The following is an 18,539-nucleotide window of genomic DNA, read 5'->3' as shown; positions in this document are numbered from 1 at the left end:
TTCTTTCAGGCCTCTGGTCTTCAATGGTGTTAACCCTTAATACCTGTAGGTCTGGCTTGCACATTTAAGTGAACCCTCTCTCCCATGGCGGGACCTGCTATACTGCTGACCTTTCATAGAAACATAGAAGATAGGAGCAGGAGTAGGTCATTCGGCCCTTCGAGCCTGCTCCGCCATTCAACGAGATCATGGCTGATCTTAAAGTTCAGTACCCTGTCCCCGCCTTCTCTCCGTAACCCCTAATTCCCTTATACTGAAGAAATAGATCTAATTCCCTCTTAAATATATTCAATGACCCTGCCTCTACTGCTCTCTGTGGCAATGAATTCCACAGATTCACCACCCTCTGGGTCAAGAAATTCCTCCTCATCTCGGTCCTAAATGGTTTGCCTATTATCCTTGAACCATGGCCCCGGGTTCTGGACTCCCCCACCATCGGAAACATCCCTTCCCCATCCATTCTGTCCAGTCCTGCCAGAATTTTATAGGTCTCTATGAGATCCCCTCTCAATCTTCGAAACTCCAGCGAGTACAATCCCAATTTGCGCAATCTTTCCTCATAAGTCATTCCTGCCATTCCAGGCATCAGCCTGGTGAATCGCCTCTGCACTCCCTCCATTGCAAGAAGATCCTTCTTCAGATAAGGCGACCAAAACTACACACAATACTCCAGGTGGGGTCTCACCAAGGCTCTGTACAACTGCAGTAAGGTATCCTTGTTCCTATACTCAAACCCTCTTGATATGAAGGCCCACCTACCATTTGCCTTTTTAACCGCCTGCCCTATTTATGGAATGATCCCAGTGAATGTTGTCAACAAAGGAAAGGGAGACCTCCAAGATCTCTTGTTTTCACTGAAAAAAGGCTTATCTTTTACAATTAATTCTGCCATTTTTTTCACAGACTCCCAAGGTTCAAAATAAACCTTTAATATGAGTTAGAAAATCCAGTTTGATAACTACATTTGAAATAATAAACACTCTCTCTTCAAATTAACTCCATTAGTGCTGAGTTCATATGATACCAAGACGTAGGAGCGGAATTAGCCCATTCAGCCCATCGACTCCACCCCACCATTCCATGGCTGATTTACTATCTTTTTCAACCCCCATTGTCCTGCCTTCCCCCGTAACCCTAGATTCCCTTCCTAATCATGACCATCGACCTCCATCTTAAATTTCCCCAATGCCGTGGCCTCCACAGCCATCCACGCCAGCAAATTCCACACCCTCTGGGTGGAGAAATTCCTCCTCGTCTCTGTTCCCAAGGGATGTGCTTGTTTTCTGAGGCTCTGGTCCCAGACTCCCCCACCACAGGAAACATCCTCTCCACATCCACTCAATCCAGGCTGTTCAGGGTTCGACAGGTTTCAATGAGATTCCCCCTCCCCCACCATTCCTCTAAACTCCAGCAAGTACAGTCCCAGAGCTGTCAAACTTTCATCGTTTTATACACCCCCTCATTACACGTCGCGTGTGAAGGTTCCATTTGAATCATGCCTCTTTGCTCTTTCTTTCTCTCTCACTCTCTCCAAATCTCCTCTTTCCCAGCAAATTGGAGAGATATTTTCTGCCCTGTACTAAGTTGTGGCAAAAGGCAACATCCCAATCAGCATGAGTGATGGAATGAAAGCAGAGTTTGGCCTGGAGACCATGGTTCAGTGTCAATTGGCCATGACTCAGTTACAGCCCAAGTATTTCAAATCTCCAGATTGTAAGCAGAACTGAACACCCCTCCATCCCCCCTCCCCGAAGTGGCAACATCTCTGTACGTCCTGGTTTGACCAAGTAAGGTATGTTTGGACCGTGATATGCTTTTCAAGATGAGGTCATCCTTGTAAAACTGTGATCTCATTTGAATTGCATAGCAATCGTTCACAATGGCATTTTGTAAAAGAGGCCAGGTTTTGGGATGTTGTGATACCCTCAGTGTCAAGCCACAGCCTGATCACTTTTGTTCTGATATATACACTGAGGTAGTTGTCCTATCAAAGACAGCATCAGAGCCCTTGGTACAATGCGAACTACCCTCATTTCGTCCACGCGTGAATTGCAAAAGGTGGGTTTGCAGGTGCAGCCGGCCATCAAGAGGCAAATGGAACGGTGGCCTTCATTGCTGGACGAATTGAACTTAAGAGCAGGGAGGTTGTGCTGCAACTGTACAAGGCACTGGTGAGACCACATCTGGAGGAAGGATGGAACACTACAGCACAGGACAGGCCCTTTGGCCCTCGTTGTTGTGCCGACCCATATATTCCTAAAAACAGTGCTAAACCCTCCCTACCCCATAACGTGTGTGTGTGTGCAAGGCATTCCAGGCCCCCACAACTCTGCTTAAAAAACTTCCCCCTGAAGTCTCCCCTAAACTTCCCTCCCTTCATTTTGTACATACGTCCTCGGTGTTTGCTACTCCTGCCCTAGGAAACTGGTGCTGGCTGTCCACCCTATCTATGCCTCTCAGAATCTTGTAGACCTCTATCAAGTCTCCTCTCATCCTCCTTCACTCCAAAGAGAAATGTCCCAGCTCTGTTAACCTTGCCTCATAAGACTTGTTTCCCAATCCAGGCAACATCCTGGTCAATCTCCTCTGCACCCTCTCCACAGCTTCCACATCCTTCCTGTAATGAGGTAACCAGACTGAACACAAAACTCCAAGTGCGGTCTCACCAGAGATTTGTAGAATTGCAACATGACCACTCTACTCTTGAACTCAATCCCCTGACAAATGAAGCCCAACATCCCATTAGCTTTCTTAACTATCCTGTCAACCTGCACGTCGACTTTGAGGGATGTATGGATTTTAACCCCATCTGTTCATCTATGCTCTTAAGTAACCAACCATTAACCCTATACTCAGCCTTCTGGTTTTTCTATCCAAAGTGTATCACCTCGCACTTACACGGATTGATGTACTAGCTTTGGAGGTGGTACAGAGGAGGTTCACCAGGGATGTAGCAAAGCTAAGGATGCATAACTGACATTTCAAGCTTGAGACCTTCATCAAGGTATGAGCAAAATGTCGGTATTTAGGGCACGTGCGCGAAACATTGTTTCTGTATCTTTATATTTGCTATATAAAGGACACTCTTTGACCTGCTGAGTTTCTCCAGCATCGCATTTTTACTTTAACCACGGTGTCTGCAGACTTTCGTGTTTTAATCCTGATTCTAGAGATGAGGGGGATGGCCTATGAGGAGAGATGGAGTTGTCTGAGACTGTACTTGATGGATTTCAGAAGAATTAGAGGGATCTTACAGAAATTTATAAAATTATGAAAGGCACAGATAAGATAAAGTTAGGTAAGTTGTTTCCCCTGGTAGGTGAGACCAAAACCAGGGGACCTAGCCTCAAGATTCAAGGTAGTAGATTTAGGATGGAGATGAGGAGGAACTGCTTTTCCCAGAGGGTGGGGAATCTGTGGAATTCGCTACCCATTGAAGCAGAGGAGGTGACCTCAGTATTTAAGACAAGGCTGGATAGATTTTTACATAGTAGGGGAGTGAATGGATATGGGGAGGTGGAGATGAGCCTTTCATCAGATCAGCCTTGATCTCATTGAATGGCGGAGCAGACTCGATGGGCCGGATGGTCGACTTCTGTTCATGTTTCTCATGTTCTTCTGCTCTGTCTGTGTTTACCTCTTCCCTTTCACACATGCCTGAACTATTCAAGCCCTTGGCTATGTTTCCATCTTGCCTGGGTCAATGGTTCCAGTTGTGACTGGCAGGGTCTGTGGTCACCCTTCCCATGTTCCCCACCTAAGACCAGGCTGCTCATGACAGAACACATCACAGCTGAGCACCAACCTCTCTGGGTGCTCGTCTTCGGGCTCTTGTACCTTTTCCCCCGATGGTAGCAGAGTGAAGAGGGCATGGCCTGGGTGTTGGGGGTCTTTGAGGATAGAGACTGCTTTTTTAAGGCACCGGCACATGTAGATGTCCTCGATGGAGTGAAGTCTGGTGCCTGTGATGTCGCAGGCCGAGTGAACAACCCTCTGGAGATTTTCAACCTGAGATTTGGTACCTCAGAACCAGGCAGTGATGTAACCTGCCAGAATGCTCTCCTGTAGAAGTTTACAAGAGTCTTTGGTGATGTACCAAATGTCCTCAAGCAACCTCACAAAATATAGCGTGCATCAATGTGGAGGCTCCAGGACAGATCCTTGGAGATGAGGACATCCAGAAATTTGAAGTTCTTGACCCATGCACAAATGCACCAAAATTCTTACTTGGTGCAGGCAAACAGGTACTTTTTGTAAAGAAAAAAATGACAATAGTGTGCATTAAATGACCCCAGTTGGAAAAGAGATAATAAAAGGATTAATAAATATTCACAGTGAAAATGAGTGGAAGTAGAAGTGATGTTACAATAGTGCAGAGAGGTTTTCTTGTGGTCCTAGAGTAGTGTGTGGTTAGGCTAGTAAAAGAGGTTCAGATCATTGTCATTGAGGACCCCTTCCACCCCGCACACAGGGTTTCCAGCTGCTCCCATGGGGAAGAGACACAGGACGATCAGAGGCAGCGCCACCAGGCTGAGGATCAGCTTCATCCCACAGGCAGCGAGAATGGTGAACGACCAAAGGAACTGCTCACACTCACCCTCCGAGACTCTCATATTCATAGAAGTTTTTATTTATTGATATGGATGAAGTATTTGTCCTGCATATGTATTGTGTGTCTGTACGTATGTTGTGCACAGAGAACGCTGTTTCGTCTGGTTGTACTTGTACAATCAAATGACAATAAACTTGACCTGTCTTTGAAAAGGACCGGACACCTGTTGGAAAAAAACAGTCCTTGAACTTAAAGGTGCTGGACATCAGTTTTCTGCACCTTCTGCCCAAAGGTAGCAGTGAGAAGAAATGACCAGAGAGATTGGGTCCCTTATAATGTTGGTTGCCATCTTGACTCGGTGCTTCACATCGGTGGGCGGTTTGAGCCCGTGAAGGGCCTGGCTATATTTGCTACTTCATTCCTGAAGTTCATTCCTGAACATTTGAATTTCCAAATTAGGCTAAGATCCAACCATATCCTTTTCACAGTGAAGTATTCAACTGTACTCCAACATCCCTGAAACTCCTCAAGGGTTTCACTTGATGCATCCTTCATACACCTGACATATATGCCTTCTTTCATCTAACCAGACCTCAATACACCCCCCCGTCAACTCGGGTTGCCCACCATCCACTTCACTCTGAGAGCAATGTTCTCATCCTGAAGTCTTCGGCTATAACTGATAAAAGCCTCCCACAAACCAGATGTCCCGAAAATCTGCTAAGAGCTTCTTTCAATTAACTTTTGCAAGCTTCTATCTTGTAGCATCAAATTTAGCCTTGCTCCACTTCAGGACTTTATCTTGTGGATGTCCTGTCCACCCTATTTACCGAGCTGAGGGAGGACCAGTCCTGACAAAGCTCTGATGAACCAACAAGGCTCTGTCCCTGTTTCCACTGGGTTTTCCCAGGGTCCTGTGTCAAGCAGTCTCAATTAACCAGGCCAGGCGTGGGTTAAAGAAAGGGTCAGGTGGAGAAGTGGATCTGCACCCCATGCTGGGGTAGTGAGCCGTTGACCCAAGGTGAAAGGGTTCACACTGTTGGGATAAAATTCCCTATTAGACCCAGTAAAGTGCATCTTCATCACCGGCCCCAGGCCCATGAAAGATATCCATGTGTAACGCGATTAGTGCAAAGAAAAAATATTAAACAATTATTAAGGCCCTGACAGCGATGTGGAGACTGTGAGCAGCTCCAAATCTGCCCATTCTTCTTGCCGGCAATAAAAGTGATCTGGCTGTAATACAGCAGCTGAGAAATATTGTTTCTTTTCCATTCTGCATTGTTTTGATTGAATGAAGAGTGTCATTTATTTTATTTCCTGGTGAACTATTTTCCGTTGCTCTGTAGACATGCTCACCTCTATCATTAAATGCATTACTGGCATAAAACCTGTGGGCCCACTCCACACGACAGCACCCTTCCCCACCCACCTGTGGGCCCACTTCACACGACAGCACCCTTCCCCACCCACCTGTGGGCCCACTTCACACGACAGCACCCTTCCCCACCCACCTTTGGGCCCACTTCACACGACAGCACCCTTCCCCACCCACCTGTGGGCCCACTCCACACGACAGCACCCTTCCCCACCCACCTGTGGGCCCACTTCACATGACAGCACCCTTCCCCACCCACCTGTGGGCCCACTTCACATGATAGCACTCTTCAACCTTACAAATCCCTGTGTCTACACTGGTTGCTTCAACCTGCTGAACCCAATGACTTCCAAGTGTACATTCACTGCCCTCAGAGTGTGATTCCACCTTCCTTCCCAACTTCCCCTCACCCTTCCCCAAATGTCCACCCTACCCAACCTCAACTGTAGCAGCTGGATCCCTCCAACACCATCCTCACCTAGGTTACCTGTTCCTCTCCTGCCTCCATGACCAACTCTCCCCCCTTCCTCTACCAAGAGACATGGCCTCCATTCCCAATGAGCCTCACCTCCTTTCTCATTCACCCGGGGCCATTGTTGATCAGCTTTGCTTCCCTGTCTTTCACAGTTCCTTCTGACAACTTGATTCCTTCTTCCTTCCCACCACCATTTCCTGGCCCCACCTCTCTACCTACCGGGCTCGGCATCCATACTTGTTCTGCCTTCCTCGTTATCTCCTTCTATCTTACCCTGCTCTCGCGTTGGCCATACCCACCGCTCCGCCCCCCCACCCTCAACTGGAACCGCCTCCTCATTGGCCCTGCCCACTATTGACCACGCTTCCCATTCTAACAGCCCCACCTCCTGTAAACTGGAACCGCCTCTTCACTGGCCTTGCCCTGTACTGACTATGCCCAGTCCTAGTCCTGGCTAAATTGATTCCACCACTACCTGTCCCTTGTCCTCCACTAGGCCCGTTGCCTGTCCTGCCTGGCCTCAACTGCAGTGATGACCGAGTGAATGCTTTGTTGTTCTGCCCACAGAACCACTGGAGCCGAGACCACGACGACACGGGCTCCACACACTCCGGCACTCCTGGGCCATCGAGTGGAGGCCTGGCATCTCACAGTGGAGACAACTGCAGCGAACAAGGTAGCTCAGTCCTGCCCACCCAGCTTTGGGACATGACCATTCTGCTGCTCAGGAGGTATCCAATCCTGAGGGCAGCAAAATTCCTCATTCTAGCTACAGGCTCTTTGGCCCATCTCGTCTGTGCTGACCAAGTTGGCATTCTGGGCTAGTCCTTTTTGCCTGAACTTGGTCCACAGCCTTTCCTCTCCATATATCTGTTCAAACGTCTTGAATTGGGGCCACCTCTATAAATGTTGACCACCCTATTCTGTTAAATCTTTCCCCCTCTCACGTTAAACCTCTGGCTCATGCTTCTGGAACCATCTCCTTCAGAAAAATAATGTGAGCATTTCTAAACAAACACCCCTTGGGGCTCAGTTCTCTCACGTCAGTCCCGCAACCTGAACCTCCATGACCCTCAGTCCTGCAACCCTACAACCCACAGCCCTGCAACCTGCACCCCAAACCCACAGCCCCACATCTTTCAGCCCAAACCCGCAACCCCAAACCTACAGCCCCCAGACTCACAGCCCAGACCTGCAGCCCTTTTCCCTTTAGCTCAGCCCTGAAGCGGGTTGGCCTCAGTTTCCCCTCAGCATGAGGATCACTGAAAACATGAAAGAGTACAGAGAGGATTCACTCGGTTGTTGCCGGGACCTGCAGTGCTGAGTTACGGGAAATGGTTAAACAGATTCGGATTTAAAGTGGAAGGATATGGTCCAGGTGTAGATCAATGGGATGAGGCAGAATAATAGCTTGGCACAGAGTAGATGGGCCAAAGAGTCTGTATCTGAGCTGTAGTGTTTGAGGCTCCATTGTTCTCGAGTAACCAGCTATGATTCCTGATGTGGATGAATTGTTAGTACAGACAGACAGGGTTCTCCATGGGTGGACTACAGGCAGGTAACTTGAGTGTGTATGTACAGGCAGGGGGCTCGGGGTGTGTATATACAGGAAACTCAAGTGTGTATGTACAAGCAAGGGGCTTGGGGTATGTATGTATAGGCTGATAGTTTGGGGTGCATGCGTACAGGCAACTCAGGTGTGTATGTAGAGGCTTGGGTGTTTATGTAATGGCAGGCAGTTTGGTTGTATACGTACAAGCAGCTCTGGTATGTTTGTACAGACAGCTTGGGGTGTATATGTACAGGCAGCTGGCAACACCAAGACAAATGGGAGTTGGGTCAGCATGCAGCAGGCACAGGTCCGATGGGCTGAATGACACCCCTTGTGCTGTCTGATGACATTTGACCAAGGGAATGCTGGATGTTTCCGAAATTTGCCTTCCAGTCCTTCGTGTCCCCTTATATCCCTTCCTTCCACCACCATCCCCCCTTCCCCACCCTCCTTTGCTCAATATTTCCTCTCTTCCCCCCTCCATTAATTTCCCCCTCTGTCAACCCCTCCACATCTCCCTTTTACCTGCCTCCTCCAACCGTTAACAGGAACCTGAAGGTTAACATTCTCACACAGAGGGTGGGTGGAACTGGCTGCTGGAGGAGGTGGTTGAGGCAGGTGCTACTGCAATGTTTAAGAAACATTTGGGTCGATACATGGATGGGACAGATATAGAGGGGTATGAGCCAAACGCAGGTAGGTGGGACTAGTGTGGTTGGTGTGGGCAGGTTGGGTCCCGCTTTGAGCCTATGCCTCTCTCTACCTCCTCCTTCCACCCTACCCTGCTGCTCCGCTCCATAACCCTCACCCCCTCCCCTCACCCCTCCCTGCTCCACCTCCCTCCTCCCTACTCTCCACTCACCCCTCCCCCTCACTTCTCCCTGCTCCCCTTCCTTCTCACCCCTCCTTCTCCTCTCCTCTCCAGCACCACCCTGCCCAACTTCTACCTTTGTCCACCCTTCGCAGCCTCCCATTTCCCCACCAACAGCAGATCAGAAACCAAAATCACATCCACAGCACAGGCCAGAGTCAGACCCCATGGTTAATATAGTGTTCAGGGTCCAAGAGGCCCACCTCCCCCCATTGTTACATTACAGCTTCTCTTTGTTGATCATGAAAGATTTAGAATATAAAATTATTTTGTGACAGAGTTGGTACTGGGAGAGGGTGGGAGATGTGGGGGAGAACAGTGTTGGTACTGGGAGAGGGTGGGAGATGTGGGGAGGAGAACAGTGTTGGTACTGGGAGGGGGTGGGAGATGTGGGGGAGAACAGTGTTGGTACTGGGAGAGGGTGGGAGATGTGGGGGGGAGAACAGTGTTGGTACTGGGAGGGGGTGGGAGATGTGGGAGTGAACAGTGTTGGTATTAGGAGGGGGTGGGAGATGTGGGGGGAGAACTGTGTTGGTACTAGGAGGGGGTGGAAGATGTGGGGGGAGAACAGTGTTGGTACTGGGAGGGGGTGGGAGATGTGGGGGTGAACAGTGTTGGTACTAGGAGGGGGGTGAACAGTGTTGGTACTGGGAGGGGGTGGGAGATGTGGGGGTGAACAGTGTTGGTACTAGGAGGGGGTGGGAGATGTGGGGGGAGAACAGTGTGGGTACTAGGAGGGGGTGGGAGATGTGGGGGTGAACAGTGTTGGTACTAGGAGGGGGTGAACAGTGTTGGTACTGGGAGGGGGTGGGAGATTTGGGGGGAGCAGTGTTGGTACTAGGAGGGGGTGGGAGATGTGGGGGGAGAACAGTGTTGGTACTAGGAGGGGGTGGGAGTTGTGGGGGTGAACAGTGTTGGTACTAGGAGGGGGTGGGAGATGTGGGGGTGAACAGTGTTGGTACTAGGAGGGGGTGAACAGTGTTGGTACTGGGAGGGGGTAGGAGATGTGGGGGTGAACAGTGTTGGTACTAGGAGGGGGTGGGAGTTGTGGGGGTGAACAGTGTTGGTACTAGGAGGGGGTGGGAGATGTGGGGGTGAACAGTGTTGGTACTAGGAGGGGGTGAACAGTGTTGGTACTGGGAGGGGGTGGGAGATGTGGGGGTGAACAGTGTTGGTACTAGGAGGGGGTGGGAGATGTGGGGGGAGAACAGTGTGGGTACTAGGAGGGGGTGGGAGATGTGGGGGTGAACAGTGTTGGTACTAGGAGGGGGTGAACAGTGTTGGTACTGGGAGGGGGTGGGAGATGTGGGGGTGAGCAGTGTTGGTACTAGGAGGGGGGGGGAGATGTGGGGGGAGAACAGTGTTGGTACTAGGAGGGGGTGGGAGATGTGGGGGTGAACAGTGTTGGTACTAGGAGGGGGTGGGAGATGTGGGGGTGAACAGTGTTGGTACTAGGAGGGGGTGAACAGTGTTGGTACTGGGAGGGGGTGGGAGATGTGGGGGTGAACAGTGTTGGTACTAGGAGGGGGTGGGAGATGTGGGGGGAGAACAGTGTTGGTACTAGGAGGGGGTGGGAGATGTGGGGGTGAACAGTGTTGGTACTAGGAGGGGGTGGGAGATGTAGGGGGAGAACAGCAAGAGGATAAAGGTTGGATCCAGTTCCTCTCCTGGATGCTTAAATCTGGCCAGGGACCCACCATGCTTTGAACTTCATCAGGATTCACAGTGTAATCAATGAAGTATTGGAGGAATAATTAAAGGCATAAAGATGGAAAAATCAGCCTCATTTTTAATTTAAAATCCACAGGAGCAGTGATCTCTCACTCACTGGGCAGGTAGAATGGGATTCCAGGCTCCAGTTAATGAGAGGGAGGGAGTCCAGTGAGCCTGAAGATTTGTGTATGCAGCACTCAGCAAACTGTGGGGAATTGGCAACCGCAATAACAGGGTTATGAATCACCTCGTCTCCTCATCTCTTTGTCAGAGGTTGATAATGAAACTTCTTCTGAACACACATTTATTCTGTGTGTGAGAGTTTGTGTTTGTGTGTGAGGATGAAGGTGTGCGAGTGTGAGAGAAAGAGTTTGTATTTGTGTATGTGTGCACGTGCAGGTGTGTGTTTGCATGAGTGTGTGTGTGTGGATGAATGTGTGTGTATATGTGTGTGCGTGTGTGTGTGTGCGTGTGTGTGCATTTGCATGAGTGTGTGTGGATGTGTATGTGTGTATGTGAATGCGTGCGTGTGCATGTGATTGTGTGTTTGGGTGCGTGCTTGGATCCACACGTATATAGGTATGAATATTTTTGTGAATGTACATGTACTTGTGTGTCTATGCCAGCCTGTGTCTATTTATGCACATGTGTGTGCATGAGTGACTTTGTGCATGTGTGTCTGTGTAAACATGCATGCTTGTCTGAGTGTGCCTATGTGTGTGTGTGCATGTTTGTTAATGAGCCCGAATGAGCATTTGTGTTTGTGTCTGTGTGCGTGCATAAGTGTGTGCATTACGGGTGCGTGTATGCAGGCACAAACCAAATGCAAGCAGTATTTATAGTGGCTGGACCTGAGGTGCCTCAATCAGGGGCGTCCCATTAGTGCATGGTCTCTGGTTGTACATTCTCTCTTCATGCCTTCCCCTACACTTTCCCAGCCACTTTCCTTCATCTCCCTCACATCTCCCGCCCACACATCCAATGTAAAATCCCACGGGATGTTCTGCCGGTTCCCAGAGAGGAGACCAGATTTATCTTATCATGTTTTGTCCTCTCTCTGCCTTTGGATGTTCCAGCTGATTTGCCAACAGTACATCTCTTTCTGGGACACAGCATCTGAACTGTGAACACTTAAAAGGGCCACGTCGTGCAAGCCTTAAAGAAACCCGCGGGCAGTATATAAAGGTTCCTGGCCAACATGCGACACATTTGTTCAAAGGTAGAACTCTTACAGGGACACGTCCTCCATAAAAAACACAAAATGATATGGGCCAAGATGATACATTCAGAGGTACAGAGCCACGCAGTCAGTGGAGTTTGAGAACCCATTGGCAACCTGCTGCATTGCTCGATAAAACATGGAGCTCATCTGTATCGGCCTCATTTTGCCACCAGAATTGTCAAGGGTCTCTAATGAATTAGATGTTGGGTAACCATTTTCCGGGACGACCACCAGCGCATACACTCCGCATCAAGGCTTTTAACTTTTAGTTTTAAAATGTCAACATACAGTATGGTAACAGGCCCTTTCGCCCCACAAGCCCGTGCTGCGTATTTTCACCCGATTCACCTACAAGCCCTGGTTCATTTTATTTTTGAAGGATGGGAGGAAACCAAGCCCCAGGGAAATTCACGAGGTGAACATTCATACTCCTTAGAGTTAGTGCAGGATTCAAACCCTGGTCATGATCGCTGGCGGTTGAACGGTGTTGCACTGTTGCACCATCCATGTCTCCCTTCCAGGACTGGACTTACTGTACTTTAATACAGTAAAAATTTACCCATGAACTCAATCTGAAGTATATGAGAAGAAAGGTTAATGGTTTCAGAAGATTATGGTTTCTCCTGCCAGGGACGCTTGTAAGTAGAGGCACAGCCTTGAATGTCTGGGTGCAGCATGTAGAGGCAAGAAGCAAAGCTGTTGTGTAGAGGATGGTGAATCTTCCCAATTCTCTACATGCCACTCAGATGCAGAGAGGTTGATACCTGTTGGCCATGAGAGAAATAGATGGCTGGAGATATGTGCCAAGTGAAAAGATCAACTACAACCTCTGTACAAAGTGAGGGGAGGGAAGTTTAGGGGAGACATCAGGGGTAAGTGTTTTACACAGAGAGTGGTGGGGGCCTGGAATCGGGGGTGGTGAACATTTAAGAGACTCTTGGACAGATGCATGGATGGAAGAAAAATGGAGGTTTACGGGTAGGGAGGGTTTCGTACTTTTATTGATAGGAATATATAGGTCACCAAAACTTGGGCCGGGCCTGTACTGTGCTGTAGTGTTATAACCATATAACCATTTATGGAGCGGAAACAGGCCATGTTGGCCTTTCGAGTCTGCACCGGTTCACTGATTATGTGCGACCTCTAATGGTCCTGTTCTTCTTCTTCTTAACCAGGGTCTCAATATCTCTTGAAAACCAAGGTTCCATACACCTTCCGTACATCTTACCTGTAATTCAGATCCTTTATATAAAAAAAGTTAGACCGAGTTTAATTAAACAGGTCTTAGATAACTATGTTATTTTCGTACGAGGAGCCAATTTTTTTTCACATAAAGTCCTTCAGCGTCCAAAAGTATATTAATCACAGTTTTGAACGTAATCAAAAGTTGTGTCTTCCTGCAAGAGTTCACCACTCAGATTTTAGATTTATGTACATGACATTACGTACAACTCTGAAGTTCCTTTCCTTGTGGGTAAGGCAGAATTACCACTTATTGGTAGTGTCAAAAAAAACTACACAGCAGATACATGTAAACAGATAAAGGTAAACAAACTGACTGTACAATACGGAGAGAGAAAAACATCAACAGTGGCAAGTAAAACCCTTAAACGAGTCCCTGATTGAGTTTGTCATTGAGGAGGCTGATGGCGGAGGGGAGCAGCTGTTCCTGAACTTGGTGGATGCAAGTCTCGTGGAACCGAGACCTGATGGCAGCAGCGAGAACAGAGCGTGCACTGGAGGGGTAGTGTGGAACCTTGATGATCGCTGCTGCTTCCCGACGGCAGTGTTTCCCATAGATGTTCTTGATGGTGGGGAGGGTTTTGCCTGTGATGTTCTAGGCTATGTCCACTACCTTTTGGAGCCAATACACTCAGGGGTATTGGTGTCCCCCGTACCAGACCATGATGCAGCCAGTCAGCACACTCTCCACTGCACATCTGTAGAAATTTGCCAAACCAAACCTCCACAAACTCCTGATGAAGTAGAGGTGCTGATGTGCTTTCTTCACAATGGCATTAGTGTGTTGGGTCCAGGAATGATCCTTAAAGATAATGACTCCAAAGAACTTAAATTTGCTCACTGGGTGAACTCTCTGGGTGAATTTTCACGCCTTCTTGGTTCCAGGCCAATGGTCGGGAATAAAGAAGCAAAAGAGAACTGAAAGGTTTGACGTAGTGACGGTTCATCGGCTCGATCCTTAATTCGAAGGGTTAAATTTTGAGGCACAATTACACAAGAATAGCTCGGATTCCATTGAATTGGAAGGATTGATAGAGGCTCTGCATTAAGTGCTCGGTGTAAATATTCGCTGCTTCCATGGAGATTCAGGAACAGGACGGTTTGGCTTCGATTACAAGTGGGTTCAGGAATGGAAGAAGGAAGTGTTCCTTCCACACAAGCCCCGTGAGGACCATGCCCCGCATGTTGGGAATGAGGCTTTCAAATGGAATGCTGTAGGTTGAAATGACCAACGGTGATCAAAATGCCTTGCGGCACACTGGCCTTCATCAGTCAGAGTACCAAGTTTAGAAGTTGGGAGGTCCTGTTGCAGTTATAAAGAGGTGGCTGAGGACCCATTTGGAGGATTGTGTTCCATTTTGGTCACCGGGCTACTGAAAAGATGTAGGCGAGCTGGAGAGGGTGAAGAGAAGGTTTGATGAGCTTGTTGCTAGGACTTAGTGGGGGTGGGGGGTGGGGGTGGGCCTGTAGCTACAGAGAGAGGTTGAGCAGGTGAGAGCAGGAGAGAAGCAAGGGCATCCCGTGCCTGAAAATGACTGCACCTGGACATCAGCCTATATCAGTGGTTCTCAACTGTTTCTTTCCATTCACATACCACCTTAAACAATCCCTTACTAATTACAGAGCAGCAATGGCCTAGAGATTACTTAAAGTGGGATGTGAGTGGAAAGAAAACAGTTGAGAACCACTGGCCTGGATTGATCGGAACAGTAGTGTTGACCACATTGATATTGCTGTGATGCAGAGACTGTGCCCCGCACTGGTTCATGGGACGATCAGCCACTGTGAATTGTTGCTGCCATGTGGATGAGGGGATTAATGGGAAGGTAGCGAGAATAACAAGGATGAATTCAGCATCCCACTGCCCCTTTTTACTAAAACATTTATTACAACATGACAAAACACAAACTGTGACCAGAACTACATCAAATAACCGACTTATTGATGTGACAGGTTATTACCCCTCTAATACATGCACTTTACATTTCAAATTAAAATCCCATTATTCTTATTTACGACACTGTCCCTCGAACTCGCCCACTATCCCACATGCTCCCATTCCAACACTGCATGGGCCCTGATGTAACCCCGAACTAGGGGCAGACAGTCAGCTCGCCCCACACCCTCGACTGTCCGCTGCCTCAACCTGTGAGTAGCCATCTTACCCAGGCCCAGTGACAACCCCTCACATGAATGACCCCTCTCCCTCTGCACCAGGTGGCCATAGATCAGGAGGGCTGAAGTGCACCAGAACTTCAAGAGCAGCCCCTTCAGGGGGGCGAAGAGTGGATGGCCCCCTTCACACTCCACATACCTGTGGTACACCATCTCCTCCCAGACAGAGAAGTGACAAGAGGCATCCCACCACCCCTCCACAGTATGACACCGCCCCCCAGTATGGCCCCTCCACAGTGACCCCCCTCCCCCAACCAGTATGGCCCCTCCACAGTGTGACCCTCCTACCCCCCAGTATGGCCCTTCCACAATGACCCCCCCCACCAGTATAGCCCCTCTTCAGTGTGGTTCCCCCCTCAGTATGGATCCCCATATAACCATAACCATATACAGCACAGAACCATACCCCTCCAATCCTCTCCCCTCCATGTAATTATCCAGTCTTTCCTTAAATGTAAATAACGTCCTTGCTTCAACCACCTCTGCCGGAAGTTTATTCCACATCCCAACCACCCTTTGCCTGAAGAAATTTCCCCTCAAGTTCCCCTTATAATTTTCCACTTTCAATCTCAAACCATGGCCTCTGGTTTGAATCTCCCCCACTCTTAGTTGAAAAAGCCAATCCACGTTGACTCTCTCTGTCCCTTTTAAAATCTTGAACACCTCCATCAAATCCCCCCTCAATCTTCTCCGCTCCAGAGAAAAAAGCCTCAGGCTGCTCAACCTTTCTCTGTAACTCAGACCCTGAAATCCTGTCAACATTCTCGTGAACCTTCTCTGCACTCTCTCTATTTTGTTTATATCTTTCCTATAATTTGGTGACCAAAACTGTACACAGTACTCCAAATTTGGCCTCACCAATGCCTTGTACAATTTCATCATAACCTCCCTACTCTTGAATTCAATACTCCGATTTATGAAGGCCAACATTCCAAATGCCTTCTTCACCACACCATCTACCTGAGTATCAGCCTTGAGGGTACTATTTACCACAACTCCTAAATCCCTTTGTTGCTCTGCACTCCTCAATTGTCTACCATTCAATGTATATGACCTATTTAGATTTGCCTTTCCAAAATGCAACACTTCACACTTATCCATATTAAATTCCATCAGCCATTTCTCAGCCCATCCTCTAGCTTTCCTATATCTCTTTTTAAGCTACAGTAATCTTCCTCACTGTCCACAATACCACCAATCTTTGTATCATCTGCAAACTTACTTATCCAATTTACCACCCCTTCCTCCAGATCGTTAATATATATAACAAATAATAGTGGACCCAGGACCGAACCCTGAGGAACTCCACTAGTTACCGGCCTCCAATTTGACAAACAATTTTCTACCACTACTCTCTGACACCTCCCATCCAACCATTGCTGAATCCATTTCACTATCTCCTTATTTATACCTAATGCCTCCACCTTTTTTCCTAACCTCCTGTGGGGAACTTTGTCAAAAGCTTTACTAAAGTCTAAATAGACAACATCCACAGCCTTTCCTTCATCAATCTTTTTTGTAACCCCCTCGAAAAACTCTATAAGATTTGTTAAGCATGATCGACCCCTGACAAAACCATGCTGACTACTTCCTATCAATCCCTCTTCTTCCAAATATTTGTAAATGCCATCCCTCAGAAGACTTTCCATCAACTTACCCACCACAGACGTCAGACTCACAGGTCTATAATATCCAGGCTTACATTTTGACCCTTTCTTAAACAGCGGAACAACATAAGCTACCCTCCAATCCTCTGGCACTACCCCCGTGACCAGTGACATCCTAAATATCTCTGTTAATGGCCCCACTATCTGTACACTAGTCTCCTTGAGTGTCCTAGGGAATATTTTGTCCGGTCCGGGAGATTTATCCACCTTTATCTTTTTTAACACAGCCATCACTACCTCCTCAGTTATCCTTATATGATTCATGACCTCCCCACTATTTTTCTTTACTTCAACTGGTACAATATTTTTTTCCCTAGTGAATAACGAGGAAAAGAAATCATTCAAAATTTCCCCCATTTCCTCTGACTTCTCACTCAGCCGACCCTCGCTATCTATAAGGAGTCCAATTCTATCCCTCACTAATCTTTTACTTTTAATGTACCTAGAGAAACCCTTTGGATTTATTTTTACTCTGTCTGCCAAAGCCTCTTCGTGCCTCTTTTTGGCCTTTCTAATTTCTTTCTTAAGATTTTTTCTACACTCCTTGTAGTCCTCTTTCAATTTCTCAACACCCCCACAGTGACCTCTCTCTCTCTCTCTAGGGCCCCTCCTCAGTGTGATTCCTGCCCCCCCCCCAGTACATTCTTGCATGATTAATCCATCAGTGAGGGTTGGGGCTAAAGTCCCAGGGCCTCGTCTCAGGAGTGGAGATGCCACACACTAATAATTGGCGGGTTTCACCAGTGAGTTGGGGGGGGGGTTATATTTTTGTCAGTGCTCATTAAATGGATATAGAACCTCAGGCTGATTGTTTGTGTCAAAATTTAAAACAAAGAGCCATTTCTGGCCCAACAAATTATCTGCTAAATCTTTGCCAACCTTCCTCCACAGTTACCAGTCCTGGCAAAGCCAGTAACAATGACTTTGCCTTTGTTAGAGCTGATGAAATGATGCTGCCAAATCCTGTGGCCTATTCTGGTTTATATTGTCAGCGGAGCCAGGGATATAAATTTTACTGTGGGAAGGTGTTGAAGGAGTCCATCTGAGTGGCCACGGGCTGTGTGTAAACTCTGTGAGGGCCCCTGTGTCAGGAGATCCCATAAAACAGCAGGAGATGAGGAGGGAGTATTAATCACAGCCAGGCGTTCAGAAAGCTGCTCCATGCTCTGCCGATTAAACAAGCAGTTGTCACATCCAGCCTTTCCCAGTTCACCAGACGGTCGAGGAGGCTTGAACCTCAACTCCTCTCAACCCACCCCTCCCACGCTGTCCCATGGATGGGCAACTCTCCTCATTTACCCCAGGATTACTCTCAAAAAGCAGCAGCAATGAATACTTGAAAACCAAGTGCTATTTCAATTTCCTCTCTGAATACACAGGACAACGATTTTTTTTCAAATGGTGGCTTCCTGAAAAAATATTGGGGATTATGATAAACAACTTCAAACTGAACACAAAGATAATTTCAGATTTGCTGAATCACATAGGAAGTTGGAGAAACTTTCAACTAATGTTTATTGAATTTAGCATTTTTAATTGCATTAGTTCAACTGACCTAAAAATTTTTGTTTGTACTCAGCATCTGATGCCTCTCATGTCAGGGTCCAACAATAGTCGGCCAGCATTGATGTATTCCAGTTGGATTCCAGTATTGATGGATTCCAGTAAAGGGCAGTCGACAATTTGGACCTG

At 47.9% G+C, this 18,539-nt stretch overlaps 1 pseudogene; it reads left to right on the top strand.

Annotated features, from left to right (window-relative positions):
* Positions 1-18,539, top strand: part of LOC138748768 (homeobox protein Meis1-like) — a 195,758-nt pseudogene that overhangs the window by 127,675 nt on the left and 49,544 nt on the right.

Source organism: Narcine bancroftii, chromosome 13 (assembly GCF_036971445.1).
Source record: "Narcine bancroftii isolate sNarBan1 chromosome 13, sNarBan1.hap1, whole genome shotgun sequence".
Lineage (NCBI taxonomy): Eukaryota > Metazoa > Chordata > Chondrichthyes > Torpediniformes > Narcinidae > Narcine > Narcine bancroftii.
Note: the sequence above shows the minus strand (reverse complement) of the source record. Positions and strands in the feature narration are given on the sequence as shown.